General features: G+C 43.2%; 5 non-coding genes across 5 annotated transcripts; 3 read left to right on the top strand and 2 right to left on the bottom strand.

Annotated features, from left to right (window-relative positions):
- Positions 1–3372: 3372 nt before the first annotated feature.
- LOC140310679 (U5 spliceosomal RNA) lies at positions 3373–3486 on the top strand. The gene has a single exon (XR_011916727.1). It is a non-coding gene; the product is annotated as a U5 spliceosomal RNA (small nuclear RNA).
- A 2991-nt stretch (positions 3487–6477) lies between these two features.
- LOC140310578 (U2 spliceosomal RNA) lies at positions 6478–6668 on the bottom strand. The gene has a single exon (XR_011916634.1). It is a non-coding gene; the product is annotated as a U2 spliceosomal RNA (small nuclear RNA).
- Positions 6669–6976: 308 nt separating this feature from the next.
- On the bottom strand, positions 6977–7090 carry LOC140310509 (U5 spliceosomal RNA). Its single transcript, XR_011916570.1, has one exon. It is a non-coding gene; the product is annotated as a U5 spliceosomal RNA (small nuclear RNA).
- Positions 7091–15184: 8094 nt separating this feature from the next.
- Positions 15185–15298, top strand: LOC140310490 (U5 spliceosomal RNA). The gene has a single exon (XR_011916553.1). It is a non-coding gene; the product is annotated as a U5 spliceosomal RNA (small nuclear RNA).
- Positions 15299–15587: 289 nt separating this feature from the next.
- LOC140310370 (U2 spliceosomal RNA) lies at positions 15588–15778 on the top strand. The gene has a single exon (XR_011916448.1). It is a non-coding gene; the product is annotated as a U2 spliceosomal RNA (small nuclear RNA).
- The last annotated feature ends 12070 nt before the right edge of the window (positions 15779–27848 follow it).

The following is a 27848-nucleotide window of genomic DNA, read 5'->3' as shown; positions in this document are numbered from 1 at the left end:
TAGTCGGGCATTCGAACCTTTTCTTACCCGCTTTTTACAAACTATGGTGGGACATTCAAACCTTCTTGTATCCGAAAACCTCCGCTCTCTCTTTTGATCATACATTGTCGGACATTCGCACCTTTTCTTACCCGCTTTTTACAAACCATGGTCGGACTTTCACACCTTCTTGTAGCCGAACACATCCGCTCCCGCTATTGATTGTGTACAGTCGGGTATTTTAACCTTTTCTTACCCGCTTTTTACCAACTATGGTCGGACATTCACACCTTCGTACAGCGGAACACCTCCGCTCCCTCTTTTGATGGTGTATGTTCGGGTATTCAAACCTTTTCTTACCCGCTTTTTCCAAACTATGGTCGGCTATTCACAGCTTCCTCTCCACCATACTTGTATGGTGGGATATTCAGACCTACTTGCATCCGAAGACCTCTGCCCCAAATTTTGTTGATATTTAGTCGGACATTCGCACCTTACCCGCTTTTGGCAAACTATGGCCTTCTTGCAGCCAAACACCTCTGATCTCGCTTTTGATGATGTAAGGTTGGCCATTCAGACCTTGCTTCACCTGCTTTTAACCAAATATAGTCGGACATTCACACCTTCTTGCAGCCGAACACTTCCGCTCCACCTTTTAGTGTTCTATCACACCTTTTTTTCACCGCATTTTATACATTATGGTCGGAAATTTTCAACCACTCTCATCCGAAGACCTCTCCTCCCGCTTTTGTTAATATATTTGAACTTTAGTCGGACATTCAAACCTTCTTGCAGCTGAACCACCTCCGCTCCCTGTTTTGATCATATATGGTCTGGCAATACTACCTTTTCTTACCCGTTTGTGAGTAATTATGGCTGGACATTCACACCTACTTGCAGCCGAACACAACCTCTCTCGCTTTTGATGATGTATGGACCGGCATTCTTACCTTTTCTAACACATTTTTCAGCAATTATGGTCGGAGATTCACACCTACTCACAGCCGAACAACTCCGCTCCCGCATTTGATGGTGTATAGTCGGCCATTCTCACCCTTTCTCATCAGCTTTTTGCAAATTATGATCTGACATTCACACCTACTTGCAGTCGAACAGCTCTGCTCCCGCTTTTGATTATGTTTGGTTGGATATTCGAACCTTTTCTTAACTTCTTTTTACATATTTTGGTTGGACGTTCACACCTTCTTGTAGCCGAACACTTCCACTCCTGCTTTTGATGATGTATGGTTGGGCATTCACACCTTTTTTTTGCCCATTTTTCAGGAATTAAGGGTGGACATTCACACCTTGCAGCTGAACACCTCCTATCCCACTTATGATCATGTGCGGTTTGATTTTCGAAAAGTTTCTTTCATGTTTTCTAGCAATTATTGATGGACATGTAGACCTTCTTGCAGCTGAACACCTCCGCTCCCGCTTTTGATCATACATTGTCAGGCATTCGCACCTTGTCTTACCCACTTTTTACAAACTTTAGTCGAACAGTCACACCTTTTTGCAGCCGAACACCACCTCTCCCGCTTTTGATGATGTATGGTCCAGCATTCTTACCTTTTCTAAAACATTCTTCAGCAATTATGGTCGGACATTCACACCTACTCAGAGCCGAACACCTCCGCTCCCGCATTTGATGGTGTATAGTCGGGCATTCTCACCCTTTCTCATCAGCTTTTTACAAATTATGATCTGACATCCACACCTGCTTTTGATAATGTATTGTTAGGCATTCGCACCTTTTTTTTAATACAAAGTTTGTTGTTTATTGTTGAAACTTCATCAGAAGTGAAGAAATAAATGAATGCCTATCAACAAATGTGGGATCTAAACTCTAGTGCTTCCTCTAAAATAATTTCCTTTCTCAATTTAGAAATGTGTGTGTGTAAGTCACAACACCCGTGACACCAAAACGGCTTTCTTTTCTCTACACTCTCCACTATGAGCACACACACCAAATCAGAAAGGCTTTTTTCTCTCTTTTCTACATTATGGACTGTGGGGACACAAAACCGCTCTCTCTCTTTTTTTTTTTATCGTGTGCCAGGGCGTTGTCTCATGTATTAGATTATGCTTAAGATACGAATGGGTTTATCAGTCACATCAGAATCCATACATACTGATCCTCCCGTAATAAAATGGTCGGATCTTATCAAACACACTTTGTTTCTTGTGACAATCAAGTCAGCGAAACAGCGTATACACGTCAAGACACTGAATCAAGTTTGCCACAAGAACTCATAAGTTTGGCAGTATTGCTCTGCCATCAGCAATGATGCACCCATTTTATTTTCGTGAGACATGTGAAAGCACCTGTTCATCTACTGTTCTATCACTATGAATTAGTGATCTATTATCAATATGGATACTTCTACAACTACTATCAAAGTATGTCCGGACTTCTTATGTTGTCAGTTGCTATATATGAATAAGTGGGTAGCTACTGACAAGCATTAAGCATGTCACACAGCCCAAACATATAACATTTCAGGACACACCACACAGTTAACAACCACAGTGAAGCGTGTCAAAGCCCAAACATGTAACATTCAACAGGACACTTACACAACACATTCAAATCAAACAGTCAGACAACATACAAGAACATATACCCCAGCCGGCATTGCTCCCTGCCTATTTTCGTACAGCACACTATGTGTGCGCACACCTTTATTCACAAACTCTTCAACTTATACTCTTTTACCGAAGCTGCTACAGCTCGATTGGCCGAATACCCTTTGATCCTATTTCGGTGAATTTGACATCTGCCTTACATATAACAGATTAGCGGTTTAGCAGTTTTAATTTAGTTTGAGTGATGGAATTCATTTTATAGCAAAATCCGAAATCGTGAAGAACTCATGAAAGTAAGCTTATTCTCGGATTCCTGAAACTTTAGATTTGCTCTTTCTTTTACTGCAAAGTACAACGTTGTTTCTTTTGTTTAAATCTTTCTAGACATGGTAAATATTAAGGACAAAGCAGTTTTCACATAGTTTGAGTGAAGGAATTCATTTTATAGATAAAATCCCAAGAGTCTGCTGAGAAAAGAGAGTGAATGCGAAGTAGACTTTAACACGGCTATGGGAGCGAGCCGAGTGTGGGCTAACCAGGAGAATTGCTTGAAAGAAACGCGACCCCGAATGAGCGGTCAGAACAAAGCCTCAATACGGGATTCTCGTGGTGTTTTTGTTGCTGCCTTGTCTTTTGCACAGAGTAAAAGACAAGGCAGCCATCGAATAGGGCCCGATTGTTCCTACTTGGTCAGCCGAGGAGCAAGGGGGGGGGGAGCAAGCGTCTCAACCAAGCAAAGCTCACCATGGGGAAGGTGGCTATGCCAACTAGCCTGATGCCCTGCTCCCGCAGTGACGGATAATCGTACTCTGGTTTCTCTTCATAACGTACAAGTCTTTCGCCTTTTACTAAAGATTTCTGTGGAGAGCAGCACTAATGAGTTGTTTCTATTTTTGGCAGGCTTTACCTTTGCGGGTGAAGCCCTTTCTGTCTGTGCAAAAGAAATCTTGTTACTGTGCAGAGTGACTTCTCTGCGTAGAGTCGCCTTACTTGTTGCGACTGTGCCGATGTTCGAAGCTGGAGTGCAAAGTTGTTGCTTGAATGGTGCTTGCTGGAGCATGCGGGAGTGCAAAGTTATACCATTTAAAAGGGCTGAAGAGTGCTCAGTGCAGCGGGTGGGCGACACTCTGGCCACCTTGAAAACCGAGGTTACATCCACTACCAGGGGCAGCCCAAGTTCTGCCGCAAGTGTGGTGAGCATGGGCACCTGGTTGAGGCTTGTACCAAGGTGTTATGTGGGAAGAGCAGAGAAATTGGGCAAACTTTTGGAGAGTGTCCAAATGGCAGGAAATGTAATCTCTGTGGAGAATTAAATCACCTCTTCAGAGATTGCCCTAAATCTTTTGCCAACAAATTAAAGACGGTAAAGTCACAGTCAAGCCAACAAAGAGAAGGACCAAAGGTGGCAGTTGGTGAACAAAGTGAAGAGGTTGACCCAATAAATTCAAACTTCCCGCCAAAAGCTTGGATTGGAAGTGAGGAGCAAAAAGGGGAGGGGCCTGTAGAGGCCTCACCACTCAGTGTTGAAGTCTGTGAGAATTCAGTTAAATGCAACATTGCGTCAGAGGCCAACACCGAGAGTCCGAAAAGGAAATATAGATCACCCTACTCACTTTTCACCTAAAGAAATGAAGGAAGAGCTAGTTTCCCAAGAAATAACCTGAGTGTGTAATTTGTTTTGATAACTTAGAAAAACGAAAATGACATACCTACTTTCCTTTATGCTTTTAATGGTTCTCACCTTCTCAACACTAAATGTGAGAAGTGTGAAATCGAAGACAAGAGCCCAGAGTATTTTATTCTTCTTAGACTCCATAAAATCAGATGTGTTTTTAATACAAGAATGTGGACTACCTTTTTTAAAAAACCATAGACAATGGGAGGAAATGTGGCCCCATTTATCGATATGGAGTGGCTCAAATCAAAATAAAAATGATGGTGTGGCCATTCTAATTAAAAATCCGCATGTTCTGGTGAAAGGTAGCACAGTGGTGAGAGACGGATGGGCACTTTTAGCACACTTGAATTTTATGGGGCAAGACTTTAACCTCTTCAATATTTATGGTTTCAATGGAAAAAATTAAAGGTATGACCTTTTAGAAGATATACAGCTTTACATGCTAGGGCAAGTACCTTTAGTTGTAGGAGGGGATTTTAACTGTATCTTGAGCAGGAAAGATAGAAAAAGAGCAGGGGTAGATTTTAAAGTGGATAAGACTTCGATTTTACTTCAGGGCATATGCAGGGATTTTAAGCTTACTGACTGTTTTAAAACCATGCATCCCAGAGAGGAGGGCTTCACCTGGTTTAGTCATGATGGCACCAGAGCCTCTCGCATTGATTATTTCTTTACTAGAGATTGCCCACCCACTGATGTTAGATTAACCCCTGTTTTCTTTTCAGACCACCTTATGCTCTCCTGCACCCTTTCACCCCCTTCTGGTGTGACGGTAGGAAGTGGTCTGTGGAAACTCAACTGTTCCCTGTTGGAGGATGAAATCATAGTCAGTCAGTACAGGGAATGTTATAAAGAGTGGCATACCCTTCAAGACCTCTACGAAACACATGCACAATGGTGGGAAATGGTGAAGGAAACGACCCAGACTTTTTTTAAACAGCAAGGTAAACGTAAAAAAAGGAAAGAGAATCGATGTATGATGGGACTACATAAACGCTTACAGCGCTACTTTAAACTAAATCAGTGTGGCATAGACTTTAAAGAAGAAATCAAAGATGTCAAAAAGGAAATGTCAGTTTTAGCAGAAATAAAGAGTAAAGGAATTTTTGTAAGAAGCAGGGAGCAGGAAATTGAGGAAGGTGAAAAAAAAAGAAAGTTATAAATAAAAAGGAGTGTATTCAAAATCTAAAAAGAGAAGATGGGTTTTTAACAAAATCCACACAAGAGATGATTGAAACTGTACATACCTTTTATAATAACATGTACAAAGAGAAACCAGTGCACTTGGAAACATCGGCAGAAATTTTAAAATTCGTTGACAAAACCGTAAAAGAGAATGCACACTTGACACAGGATTTTACTGCTTTAGAGTTAAAAAAATGCCTAACAGGTTTTAAGAGAAGTCGAGCTCCAGGTTTAGACGGGCTTCCTGCAGAATTCTATCTGACCTATTGGGACCTTTTATCATCAGACGTTTTAGATGTTTTTAAAGATTTTGAAAAACTCGACCGACTGCCTGACAGTTTTAGAGTGGGAATAGTGACTCTACTTTATAAAAAAAATGATAAGACTGACCTAAAGAATTGGAGGCACATCACACTTTTAAACTTTGACTGTAAACTTTTTAGCAAGGTTTTAGCGACACGGATGTCCTCTGTTTTAGAGGAGGTAATTCACCCAGACCAAGCTTGTGCCATCTCAGGGAGACAACTCAACGACAGCCTCGTACTGATTCGAGACATCATTGATTACGCTAGAGACAGAAACACCCGGCTTGTCATCTTAAATTTAGACTTTGAAAAAGCATTTGATCGGGTCTCGCATCAATATCTCTTTCAGGTGTTGCAGCCATCGAATAGGGCCCGATTGTTCCTACTTGGTGAGCTTTGCTTGGTTGAGACGCTTGCCCCCCCCCCCCTGCTCCTCGGCTGACCAAGTAGGAACAATCGGGCCCTATTTGATGGCTGCCTTGTCTTTTACTCTGTGCAAAAGACAAGGCAGCCACAAACACCACGGGAACACCGTATTGAGGCTTTGTTCTGACCGCTCATTCAGTGTCGCGTTTCTTTCAAGCAATTCTCCCGGTTAGCCCGCACTCGGCTCGCTCCCAGAGCCGTGTTAAAGTCTACTTCGCATTCACTCTCTTTTCTCAGCAGATTAAAAGAAAGTTTCATCTTGGGCTCCCTGAAACTTCCATCCTGCACCGCTGTTTGCTTTTTCACAAGAGCAGAGGAGAGCGCACCGTTCCCAGCGGCACTGCAGTACCGGGTCGAGGCTTGGAGTGAACGGAGCAAGCTTCTTTTTCAACTCCTATTCTTAAAAATCCATTTAATATGTAGTCCTCGTATAGAGGACATATCAGATATTAAACTGATAAGAACAGATACTACACTTGATCTTAGCCAAAAGGCCGAGAAGCGACAACTGTCCACTGGTTCACGTCCGAGGGCCCTTCCTGGCACAATGCGCACTTGTAGCGGTGTTCTTTTTATGGCCATAGGTGGCCAGAGTGTCACTATGCACCTCCGCCCACCTGCTGCACTGAGCACTCTTCAGCCCTTTTAAATGGTATAACTTTGCACCCCCGCACGCTCCAGCAAGCACCATTCAAGCAACAACTTTGCACTCCAGCTTCGAACATCGGCACAGTCGCAACAAGTAAGGCGACTCTACTCAGAGAAGTCACTCTGCACAGTAAGAAGATTTCTTTTGCACAGACAGAAAGGGCTTCACCCGCAAAGGTAAAGCCTGCCAAAAATAGAAACAACTCATTAGTGCTGCTCTCCACAGAAGTCTTTAGTAAAAGGCGAAAGACTTGTACGTTATGAAGAGAAACCAGAGTACGATTATCCGTCACTGCGGGAGCAGGGCATCAGGCTAGTTGGCATAGCCACCTTCCCCATGGTGAGCTTTGCTTGGTTGAGACGCTTGCTCCCCCCCCCCTTGCTCCTCGGCTGACCAAGTAGGAACAATCGGGCCCTATTCGATGGCTGCCTTGTCTTTTACTCTGTGCAAAAGACAAGGCAGCAACAAAAACACCACGGGAAAACTGTATTGAGGCTTTGTTCTGACCGCTCATTCAGTGTCGCGTTTCTTTCAAGCAATTCTCCCGGTTAGCCCGCACTCGGCTCGCTCCCAGAGCCGTGTTAAAGTCTACTTCGCATTCACTCTCTTTTCTCAGCAGACTCTTGGGATTTTAATCTATAAAATGAATTCCTTCACTCAAACTATGTGAAAACTGCTTTGTCGTTCATATTTACCATGTCTAGAAAGATTTAAACAAAAAAAACAACGTTGTACTTTGCAGTAAAAGAAAGAGCAAATCTAAAGTTTCAGGAATCCGAGAATAAGCTTACTTTCATGAGTTCTTCACGATTTCGGATTTTGCTATAAAATGAATTCCTTCACTCAAACTAAATTAAAACTGCTAAACCGCTAATCTGTTACATGTAAGGCAGATGTCAAATTCACCGAAATAGGATCTAAGGGTATTCGGCCAATCGAGCTGTAGCAGCTTCGGTAAAAGAGTATAAGTTGAAGAGTTTGTGAATAAAGGTGTGCGCACACATAGTGAGCTGTAGGAAAATAGGCAGGGAGCAATGTCGGCTGGGGTATATGTTCTTGTATGTTGTCTGACTGTTTGATTTGAATGTGTGTAAGTGTCCTGTTGAATGTTTGGGCTTTGACACTTCACTGTGGTTGTTAACTGTGTGGTGTGTCCTGAAATGTTATATGTTTGGGCTGTGTGACATGCTTAATGCTTGTCAGTAGCTACCCACTTATTCATATATAGCAACTGACAACATAAGAAGTCTGGACATACTTTGATAGTAGTTGTAGAAGTATCCTTATTGATAATAGATCACTAATTCATAGTGATAGAACAGTAGATGAACAGGTGCTTGCACATGTCTCACGAAAATAAAATGGGTGTATCATTGCTGATGGCAGAGCAATACTGCCAAACTTATGAGTTCTTGTGGCAAACTTGATTCAGTGTCTTGACGTGTATACGCTGTTTCGCTGACTTGATTGTCACAAGAAACAAAGTGTGTTTGATAAGATCCGACCATTTTATTACGGGAGGATCAGTATGTATGGATTCTGATGTGACTGATAAACTCATTCGTATCTTAAGCATAATCTAATACATGAGACAACGCCCTGGCACACGATAAAAAAAAAAAGAGAGAGAGCGGTTTTGTGTCCCCACAGTCCATAATGTAGAAAAGAGAGAAAAAAGCCTTTCTGATTTGGTGTGTGTGCTCATAGTGCAGAGTGTAGAGAAAAGAAAGCCGTTTTGGTGTCACGGGTGTTGTGACTTACACACACACATTTCTAAATTGAGAAAGGAAATTATTTTAGAGGAAGCACTAGAGTTTAGATCCCACATTTGTTGATAGGCATTCATTTATTTCTTCACTTCTGATGAAGTTTCAACAATAAACAACAAACTTTGTATTATGAGAAAGAACCAGAATCATTCTTCAGGAATCCGAAAATAAGCTCTATTTTATGAGTTATGCACGAATTCGGATTCTCCTATAAAACGAATTCCTTAACTCAAACCAAGTTAAGACTGCTTTGTCCTTCATATTTATTAATGTCTAATCAAGTTTCAACGATAAACAACGTTGTACTTTGTAGAATGAGAAAGAACTTCTTCAGCAATAAGCATCTCTCGACATATGACGAAGTACAGATTTTGCTATAAAATTAATTCCTTCTATCAGCCTGACTTAAAACTGTTTGTCCTCCTTATTTATCCACTTCAAATCAAGTTTCAACAAATAAAAAAATGTTATAGTTTGAGAAAGTACAACTTAATCTTCAGCAATCAGTATAAAAAGAGGTGCAAATGCCAACCATACATACCTAAAAGGTGGAGCGGAAGTATTCAGCTGCAAGTAGGTGTGAATGTTCGACTATAATTTGTAAAAAGCGGGTAAGAAAAGGTTCGAATGCCCGACTATATATTAACAAAAGCGGGAGGAGAGGTCTTCGGATGAGAGTGGGTGAGAATTTCCAACCATAATCTATAAAATACGGTGAAAAAAAATTTGTGAATGCCTCATAGAACACTAAAAGCGGAAGTGTTCGGCTGCAAGAAGGTGTGAATGTCCGACTATATTTGGTGAAAAGCAGGTGAAGCAAGGTCTGAATGCCCAACCCAACATCATCAAAAGCGAGATCAGAGGTGTTTGGCTGCAAGAAGGCCATAGTTTTCCAAAAGCGGGTAAGGTGCGAATGTCCGACTAAATATCAACAAAATTTGGGGCGGAGGTCTTCGGATGCAAGTGGGTGGAGAGGAAGCTGTGAATAGCCGACCATAGTTTGGAAAAAGCGGGTAAGAAAAGGTTTGAATGCCCGAACATACACCATCAAAAGAGGGAGCGGAGGTGTTCCGCTGTACGAAGGTGTGAATGTCCGACCATAGTTGGTGAAAAGCGGGTAAGAAAAGGTTTAAATACCCGACTGTACACAATCAATAGCGGGAGGGGATGTGTTCGGCTACAAGAAGGTGTGACAGTCCGACCATGGTTTGTAAAAAGCGGGTAAGAAAAGGTGCGAATGCCCGACTATACACCATAAAAAGCGGGAGCGGAGGTGTTCCGCTGTAAGACGGTGTGAATGTCCGACTATAGTTGGTAAAAAGCGGGTAAGAAAAGGTTAAAATACCCGACTGTACAAAATCAATAGCGGGAGCGGAGTTGTTCGGCTACAAGAAGGTGTGAAAGTCCGACCATGCTTTGTAAAAAGCAGTTAAGAAAAGGTTCGAATATCCAACCAAACATAATCAAAAGCGGGAGCAGAGCTGTTCGACTGCAAGTAGGTGTGAATGTCCAGCCATAATTACTCACAAACGGGGGAAGAAAGGGTAGTATTGCCAGACCATACATGATCAAAACAGGGAGCGGAGGTTCAGCTGCAAGGTGTGAATGTCTGACTATAGTTTGTAAAAAGCGGGTAAGACAAGGTGCGAATGCCCGACAATGTATGATCAAAAGAGAGAGTGGAGGTGTTCGGCTGCAAGGTCTGAATGTCCAACCATAATTTGTAAAAACCGGGTAAGAAAAGGCTCGAAAGCCCGACTATACATCATCAAAAGCGGGAGCGGAGGTGTTCAGCTGCAAGAAGGTGTGAATGTTCGACTAAAGTTTGTAAAAAGCTGGTAAGACAAGGAGCGATGTCCCGACATTGTATGATCAAAAGCGGGAGCGGAGGTGTCCAGCTGTGAGTAGGTGTGAATGTCCGACCATAATTGCTGAAAAATGTGTTAGAAAAGGTAAGAATACTGGACCATACATCATCAAAAGCGGGAGAGGTGGTGTTCGGCTGCAAGAAGGTGTGAAAGTCCGACAATGGTTTGTAAAAAGTGGGTAATAAAAGGTTCGAATGCCCGAATATACATCATCAAAAGCGGAAGCGGAGGTGTTCGGATGCAAGAAGGTGTGAACGTCCGACCAAAGTTTGTAAAAAGCAGTGAAAAGCGAGAAAAAGCTTTTCGTGAGTTCTGCATGATTTGGGATTTTGTATGGGATTTTTTATAAAATGCATTCCTTCACTCAAACTATGTTAAAACTGATTTGTCCTTCATATTTACCATGTCTAGAAAGATTTAAACAAAAAAAACAACGTTGTACTTTGCAGTAAAAGAAAACATTGGACTTTGCAGTAGAGGAAGAAGTTGAAATCCATCTACACATTGATAAATATGAAGGACAAAGCAGTTCCCACTTGCCCATAAGAAAAAAAGCTTATTCTCGGATTCCTAAACCTTCAGTTTTGCTCTTTCTTCTACTGCAAAATACAATGTTGTTCTTTGTTGAAGTCGATCTAGACATTGATAAATATGAAGGAAAAAGCAGTTTTAACTTGGTTTGAGTGAATGAATTCATTCTATACATAAAATCCGAAATCGTGCAGAACTCATGAAAATAAGCTTATTCTCGGATTCCTAAAACTTTTGATTGGCTCTTTCTTTTACTGCAAAGTACAACGTTGTTTTTTTGTTTAAATCTATCGAGACATTGATAAATATGAAGGTAAAAGCCGTTTTAACATAGTTTGAGTGAAGGAATTAATTTTATAGATAAAATCCCAAATCATGCAGAACTCCTCAAAAGGGGCGTATGGCTTAATCACAAGTGTGGTTCTTTCTCATTCAGGGTAGTATGAGGAAGTTTATGCTTGAAATATATGTAGAAATGGGTACATATGAAGGAAAAAGCAGTTTTAACTTGGTTTGAGTGAATGAATTCATTTTATACATAAAATCCGAAATCGTGCAGAACTCATGAAAATAAGCTTATTCTCGGATTCCTAAAACTTTTGATTTGCACTTTCTTTTACTGCAAAGTACAACGTTGTTTTTTGTTGAAATCTATCTAGACATTGATAAATACCAGCCGAAACTCTGCTGCCGCTTTTGATAATTTATGGTTGGGCATTCTTACCTTTTCTTACCCGCTTTTTACAAATTATGATCTTACATTCACACCTACTTGCGAACACCTTCTCATCCACTTATGATCATGTGCGGTTGGGCTTTCGCACCTTTTCTTACCCATTTTTCAGTAATTATGGGTGGACATTCAGACCTTCTTACAGCCGAATACCTCCGCTGCCGCTTTTGATGGTGTATAGTCGGGCTTTCGAGCCTTTTCTTCCCCGATTTTTACAAATTATGGTTGGACATTCAAACCTTCTTGCAGCCAAAAACCTCCGCTCCTCTTTTGATCATACATTGTTGGGCATTCACACCTTGTCTTACCCGCTTTTTACAAACTTTAGTCGGACATTCAAACCTTCTTGCAGCTGAACCATCTCCGCTCCCTGTTTTGATCATATATGGTCTGGCAATAGTACCTTTTCTTACCCATTTGTGAGTAATTATGGCTGGACATTCACACCTTCTTGCAGCCGAACACAACCTCTCCCGCTTTTGATGATATATGGTCCGGCATTCTTACCTTTTCTAACACATTTTTCAGCAATTATGGTCGGACATTCACACCTACTCACAGACGAACACCTCCGCTCCAACATTTGATAGTGTATAGTCGGGCATTCTCACCCTTTCTCATCAGCTTTTTGCAAATTATGATCTGATATTCACACCTACTTGCAGTCGAACAGCTCTGCTCCCGCTTTTGATTATGTTTGGTTGGATATTCGAACCTTTTCTTAACTGCTTTTTACAAACCATGGTCGGACTTTCACACCTTCTTGTAGCCGAACAACTCTGCTCCCGCTATTGATTGTGTACAGTCGGGTATTTTAACCTTTTCTTACCCGCTTTTTACCAACTATGGTTGGACATTCACACCGTCTTACAGCGGAACACCTCCGCTCCCGCTTTTTATGGTGTATAGTCGGGCATTCGAACCTTTTCTTACCCGCTTTTTCCAAACTATGGTCGGCCATTCACAGCTTCCTCTCCACCATACTTGTATGGTGGGATATTCACACCCACTTGCATCCGAAGACCTCCGCCCCCACTTTTGTTGATATTTAGTCGGTCATTCGCACCTTACCCGCTTTTGGCAAACTATGGCCTTCTTGCAGCCAAACACCTCTGATCTCGCTTTTGATGATGTAAGGTTGGGCATTCAGACCTTGCTTCACCTGCTTTTCACCAAATATAGTCGGACATTCACACCTTCTTGCAGCCGAACACTTCCGCTCCACCTTTTAGTGTTCTATGGGGCATTCACATATTTTTTTTCACCGCTTTTTATAGATTATGGTTGGGTATTCTCACCCACTCTCATCCGAAGACCTCTCCTCCCGCTTTTGTTAATATATAGTCGGGCATTCGAACCTTTTCTTACCCACTTTTTACAAATTATGGTCGGACATTCACACCTACTTGCAGCCGAATACTTCCGCTCCACCTTTTAGGTATGTATGGTTAGCATTTGCACCTTTTTTATACTGATTGCTGAAGATTAAGTTGTACTTTCTGAAACTACAACATTTTTTTAATTGTTGAAAATTGATTTGAAGTGGATAAATTACGAGGACAAACAGTTTTAAGTCAGGCTGATAGAAGTAATTAATTTTATAGAAAAATCTGTACTTCGTCATATGTCGAGAGATGCTTATTGCTGAAGAAGTTCTTTCTCATTCTACAAAGTACAACGTTGTTTATCGTTTAAACTTGATTAGACATGAATAAATATGAAGGACAAAGCAGTCTTAACTTGGTTTGAGTTAAGGAATTCGTTTTATAGGAGAATCCGAATTCGTGCATAACTCGTAAAATAGAGCTTATTTTCGGATTCCTGAAGAATGAGTCTGGTTCTTTCTCATAATACAAAGTTTGTTGTTTATTGTTGAAACTTCATCAGAAGTGAAGAAATAAATGAATGCCTATCAACAAATGTGGGATCTAAACTCTACTGCTTCCTCTAAAATAATTTCTTTTCTCAATTCAGAAATGTGTGTGTGTAAGTCACAACACCCGTGACACCAAAACGGCTTTCTTTTCTCTACACTCTGCACTATGAGCACACACACCAAATCAGAAATTCTCTCTTTTCTACATTATGGACTGTGGGGACACAAAACCGCTCTCTCTTTTTTTTTTTATCGTGTGCCAGGGCGTTGTCTCACGTATTAGATTATGCTTAAGATACGAATGGGTTTATCAGTCACATCAGAATCCATACATAGTGATCCTCCCGTAATAAAATGGTCGGATCTTATCAAACACACTTTGTTTCTTGTGACAATCAAGTCAGCGAAACAGCGTATACACGTCAAGACACTGAATCAAGTTTGCCACAAGAACTCATAAGTTTGGCAGTATTGCTCTGCCGTCAGAAATAATACATCCATTTTATTTTCGTGAGACATGTGCAGGCACATGTTCATCTACTGTTCTATCACTATGAATTAGTTTATCTATTATCAATAAGGATACTTCTACAACTACTCTATCAAAGTATGTCCGGACTTCTTATGTTGTCAGTTGCTATATATGAATAAGTGGGTAGCTACTGACAAGCATTAAGCATGTCACACAGCCCAAACAAATAACATTTCAGGACACACCACACAGTTAACAACCACAGTGAAGCGTGTCAAAGCCCAAACATGTAACATTCAACAGGACACTTACACAACACATTCAAATCAAACAGTCAGACAACATACAAGAACATATACCCCAGCCGGCATTGCTCCCTGCCTATTTTCCTACAGCTCACTATGTGTGCGCACACCTTTATTCACAAACTCTTCAACTTATACTCTTTTACCGAAGCTGCTACAGCTCGATTGGCCGAATACCGAATAATCCTATTTCAGTGAATTTGACATCTGCCTTACATGTAACAGATTAGCGGTTTAGCAGTTTTAATTTAGTTTGAGTGAAGGAATTCATTTTATAGCAAAATCCGAAATCGTGAAGAACACATGAAACTAAGCTTATTCTCGGATTCCTGAAACTTTAGATTTGCTCTTTCTTTTACTGCAAAGTACAACGTTGGTTTTTTTGTTTAAATCTTTCAAGGCATGGTAAATATGAAGGACAAAGCAGTTTTAACATAGTTTGAGTGAAGGAATTAATTTTATAGATAAAATCCCAAGAGTCTGCTGAGAAAAGAGAGTGAATGCGAAGTAGACTTTAACACGGCTCTGGGAGCGAGCCGAGTGCGGGCTAACCGGGAGAATTGCTTGAAAGAAACGCCACACCGAATGAGCGGTCAGAACAAAGCCTCAATACGGTTTTCCCGTGGTGTTTTTGTTGCTGCCTTGTCTTTTGCACAGAGTAAAAGACAAGGCAGCCATCGTATAGGGCCCGATTGTTCCTACTTGGTCAGCCGAGGAGCAAGGGGGGGGGAGCAAGCGTCTCAACCAAGCAAAGCTCACCATGGGGAAGGTGGCTATGCCAACTAGCCTGATGCCCTGCTCCCGCAGTGACGGATAATCGTACTCTGGTTTCTCTTCATAACGTACAAGTCTTTCGCCTTTTACTAAAGACTTCCGTGGAGAGCAGCACTAATGAGTTGTTTCTATTTTTGGCAGGCTTTACCTTTGCGGGTGAAGCCCTTTCTGTCTGTGCAAAAGAAATCTTGTTACTGTGCAGAGTGACGTCTCTGAGTAGAGTCGCCTTACTTGTTGCGACTGTGCCGATGTTCGAAGCTGGAGTGCAAAGTTGTTGCTTGAATGGTGCTCGCTGGAGCGTGCGGGAGTGCAAAGTTATACCGTTTAAAAGGGCTGAAGAGTGCTCAGTGCAAAGTGACACTCTGGCCACCTATGGCCATAAAACGAACACCGCTACAAGTGCGCATTGTTCCATGAAGGGCCCTCGGACGTGAACCAGTGGACAGTTATCGCTTCTCGGCCTTTTGGCTAAGATCAAGTGTAGTATCTGTTCTTATCAGTTTAATATCTGATATGTCCTCTATACGAGGACTACATATTAAATGGATTTTTAGCAATAGGAGTTGAAAAAGTAGCTTGCTTCGTTCACTCCAAGCATTGACCCGGTACTGCAGTGCCGCTGGGAACGGTGCGCTCTTCTCTACTCTTGTGAAAAAGCAAACAGCGGTGCAGGATGCAAGTTTCAGGGAGCCCAAGATGAAACTTTCTTTTAGTCTGCTGAGAAAAGAGAGTGAATGCGAAGTAGACTTTAACACGGCTCTGGGAGCGAGCTGAGTGCGGGCTAACCGGGAGAATTGCTTGAAAGAAACGCCATACCAAATGAGCGGTCAGAACAAAGCCTCAATACGGTGTTCCCGTGGTGTTTTTAATGCTGCCGCTGTTTGCTTTTTCACAAGAGCGCACCTGTGTAGAGGGGGCCTGGGTGATGGTGGGTCTCAGGCCCGGGCTGCTGCGACTGGTGTGACCGGGTGGTTTGTTTGTTTGTTTTTTGTTGTTGTTTGTTTGTTTTTTTAGAGGTCCTCCGGAGTGGGGTTGGGTTGAGTGGGGTGGGGCGGGATGGGTACCTTCTGGGGGTACAGTAGCTCCCGGAATATGGTCGCTGCAGGCCCCGAGCCTGGTGGACATCAGGCCCTCCTGTCCTATGTTGGCTCCCTGGTAGCGGGGATGCCTGTTGCAGCCAGTCCCTGGCTGCCCTCTCTGGGGGAGAGTAGCTCCCCCGGCGTATATCCCCATACCCCTCTCCCTTCTGGCTCCTGTACACAGCACACACTCACACATGAAGGGTTTTGGGGGCGTGTGTGTTCGGTGGGGTGTAGTGGACTCTGCAGTAGTTGCACTCTGCAGTTCCCCGCCCCTGTTCTAATTACACCTTAGACATTACTACTTATCAAACACACTCACACACACACATTAGGTCTTGGGGGGTGGTTACACTGAGTGGCATCTGGTGGGCGGGGCTCTTTGGGTATGTAGGCTGCCCAGAGGGCCACGCTCCCAATTCTACAAGTTTGGCTGCCCCTCAATTTTAATTGCTCACTATTAGAAAATATTGAAGAGCCAGAAGGGTGAGGGGAGGGGTCTTCTTCGCACACCCCTGCTTCCTGGTTGCTGCTCGGGGCGGGAGTGGCCAGGAGGATTAATTAATTGTTCTGCTGGTTTGGGGTCTGTGGTGGCTGGGGGGCTGCTGGCCCCCTGGTGTGCCCGCTGCACTACACCCCAGCGGAGTCGAGGGAAGGAGGACGTGTGGATGTATGGGACATGAAAGTGTGTGTGGTAATGATTGGGCCTGGATCTTGGACTTGCTGTCGCCTGGCCTGCCTGTGCTTCTCCCGATGGGGGGGCGGTGTGGCCTCTCCCCGCTGCTCGTGACTTCACCCACCTGTGGGCACGTCTTGACTCCCAGGGCACTTGGCCAGGGCTGCTGGGGCAGGCGCTGATCCACTGTGTGGCTGTCTGGGGCGCTTGGCCCTCCTGGGTATTGGGTGGGGCCTCTGCCGGGGGGTTTGGGGGCGCTCGGGCTCCTGGGGCCCGGATCCAGTGCACGGCCCATGTCTGGGCGGCTGGGGCCTGGCGACGTCGGTGGGCTGTTGCCCCTGGCTCCCGGAGGGCCTCTGCCCTATGCTTATGGGGGCTTCCTCTGCAGTCTTCTGGGTGGATGCGTGGTTGCCCCTGCGGTGGGCTTCCTGGGTTCTGTGCTCTGTGGGGGCTGCTGGTGGCCTGGGTCTTGTGGCCCTCTCTGCCTGCTTCTGATTGCTTGGGGGGGCTGTGGATTGTGGCCCTGTACGCTTATACACTCATAACTAAGCACGGTTTATCATGTAGGTCCTGTGCCATGGGTGTTGCATGTTCTCACACACACACAACCACATTCATTAGTCCAGTAGCATGGTCGCTAAGAAGTTGATGTATTATCATGTCGTCATGATTGTTGTCTGTTTTGTTTTTTACAGGTGTAGCAGCTGGTTGTCTGGATTTTGTTTCTATTTTTGTTCTGTTTCCTCTTCTTTCTTCTTCTTCTTTCCTTGTCCCCCGGTCCGGTTCAGTTCTATTACATGTCATATATTGTAAACAGAAATAAATAAATGGGCATTAAGGGGAGCTTTACATTTATAAATCTTCCCTTGGCAAAGCAAATCTGTTTGGCATCAAAGGTATTCAGACTACAATTCTGCTGCCATAATGCTGAACATGATAAGGGGAAAAAAAAAAAAAGTAAAGAAGACAGTTCTGCCGAAAGCCAGGGACTAGACCTGTTCTAAGTTCTATACTTTTTAAAAGGGGCGTGTTTATCAACTATGGAATTAGAAGATTTACAAAAAGTATAACTATTCAACAGATCAGTCAAAAAAAAAACCTGCTCATGGAGATGTTTCAGGATCTGGATACCAAGCGTGGATCTAATGTTTTCATTTTTGCAATTCTGATACAGGCTATTGAGCAGTGATAACTAACACCAAGTTCAGATACTGCGGATTTTCTACCTTTGATTTGTTAAGATTGAACCAATCAGGGACAACCTTGAAGGATCTCTTAAGTTTGGTTTTGTAGGATCAGTAATTACCTGAGAAAGGTTGATATTGGTACACACCTTTTTTAAATGATCAGAGGCAGAGTTCAACTTGTTTAAATTAAAATTGCCACACAGAGATTGGGTTAGGCCCCATGCACACAGAATGACATCAACAAATATAAGAAATATTAAACATTTACACATAGATTTTTGAATACATGTAGAGGAATGATACTTTGAAATGCGCTCATTGCGGAGTTATGATCAGTTGAGTAATGAAGGTTGAACTATTCTGGGAAAGAGGTTCTATTCCCAGCATCATGATGGACACTCCTGATATAGAAGGTTTCGCTAACGCATTGGAATTGTTTTACTATTTTCATATGGATGTGCAATGAAGAATTGCTTGCTGCTGATAAATGCAAAGAAGAACAGCTTACACATAGATGCTCACATATAGGCTGCTGAATGCAATGAAGACCTGCTTATCCAGTAAAGTTCAATGTCAATGTGTAATATTCAATTAGGATTTGCAAAACAGTGAAGTTAAACAATGAATGGGTCCATAGTCGGTATGAGAAGACTACAGGAATATTTACCTGGGTGTACGTTCAAACAGAGATAAGAAAATTGCGATAAATAATTGTTTGTTTGTTTGTTAGTATGTATATTAATGTTATGTGTATAAACTGTGTTGATTTGTAGTTACTCAGTAGTGTCTCAGTGAAACAACCGACAGGGGAAGCCTTACGGTGACAACAAAAGCAGTGTTTTACTGATCAGTCAAGTTGCTCCAGAATACTTGTTTTAAAGCAAACAAGGAATTAGATGGGAAAAATACATGTTTTAACGGGACCCAGACAATATTAAATACTCAGACAGATGGGAGAAGAAATGTAGTTTTGTAGGAAATCACAAAATTATTACAGAAATTTAGTGAAATCAATTGAAGAATGCCTTTCTGAAGAGCTGTTTACCACAGATGAGCAGCTTTGCGACCAAGCACATTGTAGATCGCTTTAGTGCCAAAATGATCTAATTTAATGGATTGGTTTTAGACATGCATAACAGCATTTTAAGAACAAAGAGAGAAACAAAAAGGGACAACGCTTCATGGTGGAAGGTGATGTATAAATAACTGTGTATATGATGAAGGAGAGACCATTTGAGCAGCACAGCCATTTCGCAGCACAGGGACAGCAGTCCAAGTTAAAGGATCTCCCACGTGGTATCACCTGTCACACTGTGTCAAGGCATAAAAAGAAGAAAAAATCACCAAACTCAAGGACAAAGAGACGAAGACTCCAGTGAATGAAGAGAGAGGACTGACAAACCAGAAATACAAAAGGATGCTCGATGTCAAGATCCAGAAGAAGAGGCTAACAATGCCACGAACACTTACGATGCTGGGAATGATGCCAGCAATGAACAGAGAAGAAGATTCAGTGTCATCAATCTGCAACACGTGCCTCTAATGAGGGGGTGAATATAGAATCCTCAACGATTACAACGTCTCTGGGAACTGTGACAACAACAAGGTTTAAACCATTTTGATATATATTGTAACCTATTGGCTAAGGAATAGTGCTGAAAATGAGGTATATCTAATCCACCACTGTCTGTAGGGTTTTTAAACTAATACGTGGTGGTTTGTTTTTCCACAGAAATTTGGAGATGCATGAATCTAGTGACTTAAACCAAGTAGCAGATGGTTTTATGGGGATCATTGTGAACATATAGTTAACTTTTGGTAGTATCATCATTTTAATGGTTGTAACTCTCCCCATAAGTGATATAGGTAAGGACTTCCAATGAGAGAGATCGTCCTCTACTCTCTTTAATAATTGCACTTAATTTAGCTTTGTTAGCTCTGAGAGCCTGGAGGAAATGTTTATGCCTAAATATCTAATATTTCCTGACTGTAAAGTGATCGCAGGTATATTCTGGACCCTACAGTTAATGGGCAGAACTGTGGTCTTAGACCAGTTGATAGAGTAGTCAGAAAGTGCTGAGAATTTATTTATGAGTGTGATCGTGTGAGTGAGAGACGTCTGTTAGTTCTGAAGGAAAAGTAATACATCATCAGCATAAAGACTTATTTTATGCTCAATATTTTGGGATTGGATGCCTTTAATATTTCTATCTTGTCTGATAGAAGCTGCTAAAGGTTTGATGAAAATAGCAAAAAGTGAGGGAGAAAGTGGGCAACCCTATTGTGTACCTCTCTGCAGACTGAAGCTTGGAGAAGTTTGATCATTTGTCCTGACACATGTATTTGGGGAGCTATTTAATATCCTTATCCATTTGATAAAGTGTGACCCAAACCCGAATTTGTTTAATGCTGCGAATAAAAATTTCCAGTTCACTCCATCAAATGCTTTTTCTGCATCTAGAGAGTCGATTGTGGTTTCCAAGTTGTTGATGGTAGAATAGTCTATGAGATTAATGATCCGGTTTGTGAACAAACTGTTGTGCCTACTGCTCTTCAGCCTGTCAAATGAAACGTAGAATTTGAAAAGTGACAAATGAACGAAGACCCAAGGAGTTGAGTCGTAAACGAATCAATACTGTTTCCTGTGCGAGGACCCGTCAGCTGAGGAGTTGAGTCATGAACGAATCAATACTTTTTCCTGTGCGAGGACCCGTCACCCGAGGACTTGAGTCGTGAACGAATCAATACTGTTTCCTGTCCTGCTGACTGAGCTTATGAAGCTGCCGCCTGCCATGTGGTGAGGAAGGGTACTAAATGAAAATGAACAAATCATTCACTGAGACAACTCGTTACTCCCGAGTCATATAAAAAATTAGTTCATATCGAACGAATCGCTCACGAACGACACATCACTATCTATTGACGAGTTATGCATGAATTCGGATTTTGCAATAAAATTAATCCTTCTCTCAAACCAAGTTCAAACTGCTTTGTTCTTTATATTTATCAACTTCTAATCTAATTTCAACAATAAACAACACTGTATTTTGTAGTATGAAAAAGAACAAGACCTAATTTTCAGCAATAAGCTTCTCTCGAGGAGATATGAAGGAATAAAGATTTTGCTATAAAATTAAATCCTTCTATCAAACTGACTTAAAATTTCTTCACTTCTGATGAAGTTTCAACAATAAACAACAAACTTTGTATTATGAGAAAGAACCAGACTCATTCTTCAGGAATCCGAAAATAAGCTCTATTTTACGAGTTATGCACGAATTCGGATTCTCCTATAAAACGAATTCCTTAACTCAAACCAAGTTAAGACTGCTTTGTCCTTCATATTTATTCATGTCTAATCAAGTTTCAACGATAAACAACGTTGTACTTTGTAGAATGAGAAAGAACTTCTTCAGCAATAAGCATCTCTATCGACATATGACGAAATACAGATTTTGCTATAAAATTCCTTCTATCAGCCTGACTTAAAACTTTTTGTCCTCCTTATTTATCCACTTAATCTTAAGCAATCAGTATAAAAAGAGGGTAAGAAAAGGTGCAAATGCCAACCAAACATCACTAAAAGGTGGAGTGGATGTGTTCGGCTGCAAGAAGGTTTTAATTTCCGACCATAGTTCGTAAAAGCGGGTAAGAAAAGGTTCGAATGCCCGAACATACACCATCAAAAGAGGGAGCGGAGGTGTTCCGCTGTAAGAAGGTGTGAATGTCCAACCATAGTTGGTAAAAAGCAGGTAAGAAAAGGTGAAAATACCCGACTGTACACAATCAATAGCGGGAGCGGAGTTGTTCGGCTACTAAAAGGTGTGAAAGTCCGACCCTGGTTTGTAAAAAGCGGGTAAGACAAGGTGCGAATGCCCAACAATGTATGATCAAAAGAGGGAGCGGAGGTTTTCGGCTGCAAGAAGGTCTGAATGTCCACCCATAATTCCTGAAAAATGGGTAAAAAAAGGTTGTGAATGCCCAACCATACATCATCAAAAGCAGGAGTGGATGTGTTCGGTTACAAGAACGTTTGAATGTCCATTGTTGAGGTTAACCTGTACCTCTTTCCGAGTCCGTTGATGCAGTGAAGGAGGAAGACAGAGGAGACGATATAAGAATCATCACAGTTTTATTTACGCAGTTTGCAAAGTGCGGAGAGCAGTTCAGTACAATGCATGCGAACAGCACAAAGTACGGAAAAGCTCTGTCGTTGTCTAGGGGTGTGATGTTATATAGACTTGAGTTCAGTCTCCGCCTTATGAGATGTGTGTGCGTCAATATCTTATCTCTTCCTCTATGTGTGTGTGTGTGTGTACTGGTATAAGGCGTTACTTTCAGAAGACCGTTGTGGGTGCAGTCCTAGTTTTACAACCTGTTGTTCTCAGAGATATTTCCTTATCAGGCTGCTGTGCAAGCACAGAAATGAGCAAGTCAGTTATACAGGATATCACCTTATACAGCTATCCTCACTCACAATACCCCCTTTTGATCTCTATTAAGAGATCACACAAATAGTTGAGTAACAATACATGACTAAAAATAAATTGAAAAACTTCACGCCCCCTTTTGATAACAACAAGATGATCACACAATCTCCGACATTCTGATGATATCATCTTCCTCTGTATCAGGATCGGGAGGGTTCAGCAGTGGCATTACCAAAGGGGAGGGAGCCTTCCCCTCTATAGTGGTAGTTATAAGTCTAATGGCAAGTGAACGGATACATGGGATACAGCAACAACCACAAGTCACCAAAATAGCGACGAATATAGCAAGAGATATGTTTCACTGTGTCTCAAGTATGATAAAAATAGCAAGCAAAACTTTCTTGGTAATTCAGACCTTATCTATCAGGGTGCTCTAGGCGGGGTTACCCCTAGAGGAGCTTTAAACCTTATAGTTTGTCAACATTACCCAACTCCTTAGCAAATAGCACACATTATTAAAAAGATAACATAAGGGTGATACTGCAATGATTATAACTTGGTATGACCTGTAAGAGCAAGTTTAAGCAAAGCCCCAGCAAACACGATCATGAGTATAACAAATCCAAAAATAAAACAATTCAACTGCGATGACGTCATCTGGTCCCGTTCTTCTGAGAAGCACAACTCCGGGTGCTCTTTAAGGAAAGTCAGTCGCTGGTAATATGAAGAAGGTGAGGGCTGACGTTTCCAGATGAGGGTTGAGTTGGAGCCCGGGTCTAACACCCTTCCTGCTCGTAAATGATGTCGTTGCAAGGAGGCAGAAGTGTACTACTTCTGCCTGCAAAATGCCACCAGGGGATTATTCTGCCCCTTGTTGGTTGGTGGTCTTTTCCTCTGTACCAGCCGGTACAGTGTGCAAATCTTTCAGCGCCTGGTGAGTCGCTGCTAGGGAGCGTTGAGGTTCCTCGGCTGCCGCACACTGGCTCCAATGGAACCACGTATCACCTTTCCCTTTGACTCGGACTGCGTGGGAGGTCCTCTCGGTCACCTGATAGGGCCCCGTCCACCTTGGCTCCGACCACTTTCGTTTGATGACCCTCAGCAATACCCACTCAGCCTCTGGAGCCGGCGCTGGTTGGCCCTCTCCTCTGCTACTCGCCACCTGCTTTGAAAATTCTGCAACGAGACTTTGGAGTTCATGGAAATACATTTTGTGGGTTAGGTGTTGTTCAATATGTCCTGTTCCTGGCAACTTAGATTGAGGTCCAGGAAAAGCTCTCCCTGTCTGGAGCTCATGTGGTGTAAACCTTGTGGACTGATTAACAGAGCTCCTGATGGACATTAATGCTAAGGGCAACGCATCTAGCCAATTCATTTTGGTCTGTGCACAGATTTTAGCCAATTTGCTCTTCACTGTCTGATTCATTCTCTCAACCTTACCCTGTGATTGTGGATGGTAGACAGTACCAAACTTGTGTTTTAGCCCTAGCATGGCCTCAACCTGTTGCAACTCTTGGTTTTTGAAGTGAGTGCCGTTGTCTGACCTGATCCTTTCTGGAAATCCATACCTGGGGATATAATGGTTAATCAGAAATTTTATTACCGACTTACCATCCTCTTTCTTGGTAGGCCATGCTTCAGGCCATCCTGAATATGCGTCCACACACATCAGAATATACCTATACCCTTTCACCGGTGTGATCATGTCTGTGTAATCAATGATGATTTCTTTCCCTGGCTTTACCTCCAATGGATAACATCCAGGGTGTGGTTTCACTGTTGGTCTGACATTGTACTTTAGACACTCCTCGCATGACCCCACAAAATGTTTGGCCATGTCCTTTAGGTATGGATGCCACCAGTGCTCTAGATTTCTCATCATTTGAGCTACCCCCACATGTCCCACTCCATGTGCCTCCGCCAACGCTGTCTGTCTGATCCCTGGAGGTAGTATAGGTCGTCCATCTGGGCCCCTCCAGAGGCCGTGTACTTCTGTCGCCCCTCTCGCTTTCCATAATGTCTTTTCTTGTGGAGAGGCCGCAGCTTGCTCAGCTATCAGTGCGGTCATGTCTGTGTCTTTCTCTGTCTCAGCGCACATGAGGATCGCCTTCACCACATATCCTGCCGCGGTTTTAGCTGCCATATCTGCTGCGTTGTTTCCCTTTTTTGTAGGTGAGTCATTTTTCTCATGGCCCTTACATTTGATAACAGCTACTTTGCTCGGGAGTAGTAGGGCCTCCGCTAGCTCTTTCATTTCTGCCTCATGTCTGATGGGTTTATTTGTTGCGGTTAGAAATCCAGCCCTCAACCACTGTTTCAGTTCCACATGTACTGCTCCTGCTGCATAGGCTGAATCTGTGTAAATGTTTACTTCCTGCCCTTCCCCTAGCCTCAGTGCTGCTATTACTGCCAGTACTTCTGCTCTTTGTGCTGACTGCTGTCCTTCCAGTCTCTCTGTTTGTCGTGTGATCAGTTCCCCTTGCACGTCCTCTACAACTGCATATGCTGCTTTCAGTCCTTCTCGTTCATCCCTGAAGCAACAGCCGTCTGTGTACAGTTCTCTGGCCCCTGGTATCGGTTCTGTTTGTAGGTCCAGTCGTACTTTCTCCTCTTTCTGCACTCTGTCCGTACACTCATGCGGCTCACCTGTTCCTAGCTGATCTGCCATGTTTATGCCTTCATGAGTGAAAGTCAGGTTTGGTGCCTCGAGAATTTTGCTCAGTCGTCTTTGTCTCAGAGCAGTCAGCGTAAAAGTCTGTGAGTTCACATAGGCCACAACGCTATGTGTGGTCAGAATGTGCAGTTGATGTCCCATGACAATGTGTGCAGTTTTTTGAATGAGCTTTGCTATCCCTGCTGCCTGTTGTGTACACATAGGATGGCGCTTTTCCATATTATCTAGCATCACACTGATATACATTAGTACTACTCTCTCACCCCCTTTTCTCTGGAACAGGACGCCATTAGTGCAAAGTTCTGTTCCAGAGACATCCAAGTAGAATGGTAAGCTATAATCGGGTATAGCTAGGTCTGCTGCTGTGGAGAGGGCCTGTTTTAGTGCAATAAAGGCTTCCTCCGCCTCCTGAGTCCAATTCAGGGTCGCTGACAGGTTGCGCATGCCTTGTTCTTTCACTAGGGCCCGCAGAGGTCTAGTTAAGCCGGTGTAATTGGCTATGTAAGTCCTACTATAGCCCGTCAACCCTAAGAAAGACAACATGTCCTTTACCTTCACTGGCTTAGAGTGATGGAGAATAGTAGACCTGTGCTGAGGGGAGAGCCCTGCTCCTTTTTGGGAAATTTGCCTGCCCAAAAACGCTACCTGCCGCCGTGCAACCTGAAGTTTGGCTTTGCTGACCTTGAACCCTGTTCTTGCAAGATGTAAAAGGACATTTTTAGTTGCTTCCAAACACAGAGCCGCAGTGGGCGCTGCCAACAACAAATCATCTACATACTGAACGAGAGTCACCTGCTCTGGTAGTGGGCAATCACTCAGGATATCTTTTAGAACCTGGTTAAAAATCCCTGGGGACAAAGCGAACCCTTGTGGCAGCCTGGTGTACTGTAGCTGCTTGTGCTGATACGAAAACGAGAAAATGTGCCTGCAGTCTTCCGCCAAGGGAAGACAAAAGAATGCATTAGCCAAGTCAATGCAGGTAAACCACTCATGTTTAGGATCCAAATTGGTTAGAGCCACATATGGATTCGGAACAGGAACTGTAGGAGTGAGGAGAATATCGTTGATTGCCCGTAGGTCATGTGCCATGCGATATTTACCTGTCCCTTTCTTTTCAATAGGTAAAATGGGTGTGTTCCACTCTGAGGACGAGGGTTCTAACACCCCCTTTTGTAACAGGCCATCAATAGTGTCCCTAAGTCCTTCTTCCGCCTGAGGTTTATGAGGATACTGCCTTATCCAAATAGGGGGACCCTCACGCACCTGGAATGTAATGGGCTTGTACTTAACTTGTCCAACATCTGTCGGACCCTGTGCCCATAGGTGTTCAGGGAGGCTGGCGAGTAGAGCTGCCGCCTCCACGTGATCTGTACGTTCACGGCCATGATGTCTAGAGATCTGTGCATGCTCTAATGTGACTGTATCTTCCCCTGAAACCTGAATGCGATATGTGCGAGCTTGCGCAGAATACTGAACTTGTGGAAGTTGTGTATTTACCCAATCGGATTGTAGGAGTGCCCGTTTAACAATACTCCCTAGCTCTTTTGCCTGATGCTGTGGGTGTAATGCCAATGATACATGTGGGGCCGCTTCTTCTGCCATCATATACCAGGGAAGTTGTGCAGAGGTCAGGGCAACACCTGCCGCCACGCCTTCAGGCGCCACATAAATATTATGTGTCTTAATTTGCCAATCTCGACCTTCAAGTTGGTCCTGAAAATTTTCCTGATACCAATCTGTCTGTAACCCATCATAGAATAGAGTAACATGGGGGGAATCTGGAGGTGAGACATAGGGTTCGAGTTGGGAAATCCAGGGTTTCCACTGGAGGTAAGCCGAGAGGATACCACGCCGCTCAGATGTTTCCGGCTGTAATAGACCCCAGTATATGTCCGCGTATTGTTCATTCACTGGCTGCACAAGATATTGACCAGTGATGTTCTCCATCGGTCCAGAGCACGGCAAATGAGATCCATCAGGCATGACAACAACCAGGCCATCGGCGCTGCAGAGTATCGTGGCCCCCAGTTTTATCAGGAGATCTCTTCCCAGCAAGTTCATCGGTACAGAAGGTGAATGTACAAATGGATGTGTCACAGTCTGTTTTCCCACCTGGGTGAGTAGCGGCTTAGTGAACGGCAGTGTCTTTTTCTCCCCAGAGAAGCCCATAAGCGTGATGGTATGCGATGACAGGGAACCAGCTGGTACAACTTTCAATGTGGAACATGTGGCTCCAGTGTCAACCAAGAAAGGCAGATCTTTTTTCTCAATCTGAACTGACAGCATCGGTTCTGCCGTAGTGATGCTGTCTGAGAGTCTCTGTGGGGTGTGTCAATACTGACCGGACTGGTCAGGGTTCTCCCCATTGTCCCACAATGGGAACTGACCAGCAGCAGCTGCTCCCCAAGGCTGTTGAGGATACATAGGTGCAGTAACAGGAGGTCCGGAGCCGCGACCCCTGCCTCTCCCAGGAGGACCACTATCCACACCTTTCTGTGCTCTTGGATTATGTGGGCAGCTTCTTATCCAATGATTAGGGTCTCCACAGAGATAACAACAACGAGTCTCCCCTGACTGTCCTCTTCCTGTACCGCCCCTTAGTCCCCGACCTCTTCCCCCAAAGCCTCCACCCCACATTGGTCCTCCCCCATGTCTTCTCCCGC

The sequence above is a fragment of the Leuresthes tenuis genome, unplaced genomic scaffold (genome assembly GCF_036924035.1).
Source record: "Leuresthes tenuis unplaced genomic scaffold, fLeuTen1.0.hap1 SCAF_6, whole genome shotgun sequence".
Taxonomy (NCBI): domain Eukaryota; kingdom Metazoa; phylum Chordata; class Actinopteri; order Atheriniformes; family Atherinopsidae; genus Leuresthes; species Leuresthes tenuis.
This window is presented reverse-complemented; position numbering and strand designations above follow the sequence as displayed.